Source organism: Eriocheir sinensis, chromosome 27 (genome assembly GCF_024679095.1).
Source record: "Eriocheir sinensis breed Jianghai 21 chromosome 27, ASM2467909v1, whole genome shotgun sequence".
Lineage (NCBI taxonomy): Eukaryota > Metazoa > Arthropoda > Malacostraca > Decapoda > Varunidae > Eriocheir > Eriocheir sinensis.
The window spans coordinates 8,173,621-8,176,486 of NC_066535.1; the positions used below are offsets into that span (position 1 = coordinate 8,173,621).

The window sequence follows — 2,866 nt, forward strand, 5'->3', positions numbered from 1 at the left end:
GATGAACAAGACGAAGAAGAAGAAGAGGCAGATAAGAGAGATGAAGAGACGAGAGGCTGGAGGGATGGATGGTTTGCTAGCTCACCCACCAATCAGGAAGAACAAAGAAGAACAAGAAGAACAAAACGAACAAGAAGAGGCAAATAAGAGAGATGAAGAGATGTTAGGATGGAGGGATGGATGGTTTCTTCTCTCACCCGCCAATCAGGAAGAAGCAAGAAGCGCCCGCCACCTGTCAGGAATAGATTAGCTTACCTGTCTAAGGAACGAAGTAGTGAAGAGAAAAACACACACGCTTTACCTACCTTGAACTATGAGAGAGAGAGAGAGAGAGAGAGAGAGAGAGAGAGAGAGAGAGAGAGAGAGAGAGAGAGAGAGAGAGAGAGAGAGAGAGAGAGAGAGAGAGAGGAGGAGGAAGAGGAGAAGGAAGGGGAGGAGGAGGAGGAGGGAAAAGAATAGAATGAATGGCAAAAAAAGAGAAATAATTGAATGAGGAAGAGGAGGAGGAGGAGGAGAAGGAGGAGGGAAAAGAACAGCATGAGGAGGAAGAACAAGAGGAGGAGGAGGAGGAGGAGGAGAAGGGAAAATAATAATATAAAGGTTAAGATCAAGAGGAGGAAAAAAAACAAAAACAAGAACAAGGATAAAGATGAGAATAGCTAAAAGGAGCGAGTGAGTTTGTAAGATAAATGAGGAAGCAGGTTTTTAGGACTTACTGAATAAAACACTGATGGATGTGACAGTGATTGAGTGGCTAGGTGATTGCGTGCGTGTGTGTGTGTGTGTGTGTGTGTGTGTGTGTGGATAAATGAGTAGGTGGGAGGGTGAATGGAGGAGTAATAAAAGAGTGGGTGGAAGGGAGGAGGAGGAGGGAGAGGCGCACTGAATATGGATGTGGGTGGGTGAAGGTGGGTAGGTGGGATGGGTTAGGGTGGGTGGGTAGGAATGGGTAGGGCAGCAGCAGCCACCCCGCCTCATCCCATCACTTATTCATGCCTTGTGTTTGGGGGTGGGAAGGGAGGGAGGGGAGGGAATGGGTAAGTGGAGGTGGAGGAACAGATGTTGCTAACGTGTATGGGGAAGGAATGGAGTGTGTGTGTACGTGATTGAAAGAAGTGGTGTGTGTGTGTGTGTGTGTGTGTGTGTGTGTGTGTGTGTGTGTGAAATGTAGAAGAGAGGGAAGTGTGTCTGCGTGTAAGGTAAGGTAAGGTAAGGTAATATAAGGTAAGGGATTCATTCAGCATAAGGAAGTAGGTAAACACATATACATACCCTGTGTCGAAGAGAGGGAAGTATGTGTGTGAGGTAAGGTAAGGTAAGGGAAGGTAAGCGATCCATTCAGCATAGGTAAACACACATACATACCCACTATTAAACCCTGTACCCGAATATGTATGTATGGCCAAGGTGTGTGTGTGTGTGTGTGTGTGTGTGTGTGTGTGTGTGTGTGTAGTGTGATGTAGAGACGGGGCGGCATATATCTATCGTCGACCTGAGCGGCATTTGGCTAGCGGGTACCTGAGCGGCATTTAGCTAGCGGGGACCTGAGCGGCATTTAGCTAGCGGGGACCTGAGCGGCATTTAGCTAGCGGGGACCTGAGCGGCATTTAGCTAGCGGGGACCTGAGCGGCATTTGGCTAGCGGGTACCTGAGCGGCATTTGGCTAGCGGGGACCTGAGCGGCATTTAGCTAGCGGGGACCTGAGCGGCATTTAGCTAGCGGGGACCTGAGCGGCATTTAGCTAGCGGGGACCTGAGCGGCATTTAGCTAGCGGGGACCTGAGCGGCATTTAGCTAGCGGGGACCTGAGCGGCATTTACCTATAGCAGCACCCCGATCACACGACTGCTGAAAGGGCGAGGTTGAAGCCCGTATTCTAGCTTCAACATATCGGCACCTCAGTTCACCTGTTTGAAAAGCCTCTCGTAGTAGTTGTTGGGGGTACTCATAGTCTGTTTTGCGATCCCAGTGATTGTTTTACTCTTCTGGATCTTAAACGGGAAAATCACCTATGGAAACCCGGTCACCTTCTCTATGACCTTTGGAAGTATAAAGCCGTGATGGGAGCCCGATGCGTTTAATAATATGGTCCTGAGGCTGTAGCGAGGATTATCAGTGACGGGGTGTTGCTGAGGAGAGGGGTAGAGAGGTGTGTAATACTCGGCTGCCGGCTACGAGGAAGAGGATGGAGGAGGGAACCGTAAAGGGGATGAACAAGAAGAAGAGAAAGAGGGAAAGGAATCATTTAAAGAGGAAGAACAAAAGGAGGAAGAGGAAATAGAATGAACGGCAAGAACAAGAGGATAAAGAAGAAGAGGAGAAGGGAAAAGAACAGCGTGAATAGCAAGTACAAACGGAGAAAAGGGAGTATGAGGAAGAGGGAAAAGAAAAGAATGAAGGACAAAAATAAGAGAAGAAAGAGGAAGAGGGAAAAGAAAGGACTGAAGAACAAGACTAAGAATCGGAAATAAAGATTGAGGAAGATAAAAGAGAGAAAAGTAGAGTTGACTGATATGAGAGAGAGAGAGAGAGAGAGAGAGAGAGAGAGAGAGAGAGAGAGAGAGAGAGAGAGAGAGAGAGAGAGAGAGAGAGAGAGAGAGAGAAGAGAGAGAGAGAGAGAGAGAGAGAGAGAGAGAGAGAGAGAGAGAGAGAGAGAGAGAGAGAGAGAGAGAGAGAGAGAGAGAGAGAGAGAGAGAGAGAGAGAGAGAGAGAGAGAGAGAGAGAGAGAGAGAGAGAGAGAGAGAGAGAGAGAGAGAGAGAGAGAGAGAGAGAGAGAGAGAGAGAGAGAGAGAGAGAGAGAGAGCGGAAGGAAGGGGAAGGGAGGGGAGGGAAGGAAAGGAAAAGGTAGGGAAGGGAAGGGAAAGGAA

The 2,866-nt window shown here is 48.4% G+C and overlaps 1 long non-coding RNA gene across 1 annotated transcript; it reads right to left on the reverse strand.

Annotated features, from left to right (window-relative positions):
* Positions 1–1,489: 1,489 nt before the first annotated feature.
* On the reverse strand, positions 1,490–2,518 carry LOC127004304 (uncharacterized). The gene is made up of 3 exons (XR_007757746.1): positions 1,820–2,518; positions 1,675–1,767; positions 1,490–1,622 (listed from the first exon to the last, which is right to left on the reverse strand). It is a non-coding gene; the product is annotated as an uncharacterized LOC127004304 (long non-coding RNA).
* Positions 2,519–2,866: the final 348 nt, after the last annotated feature.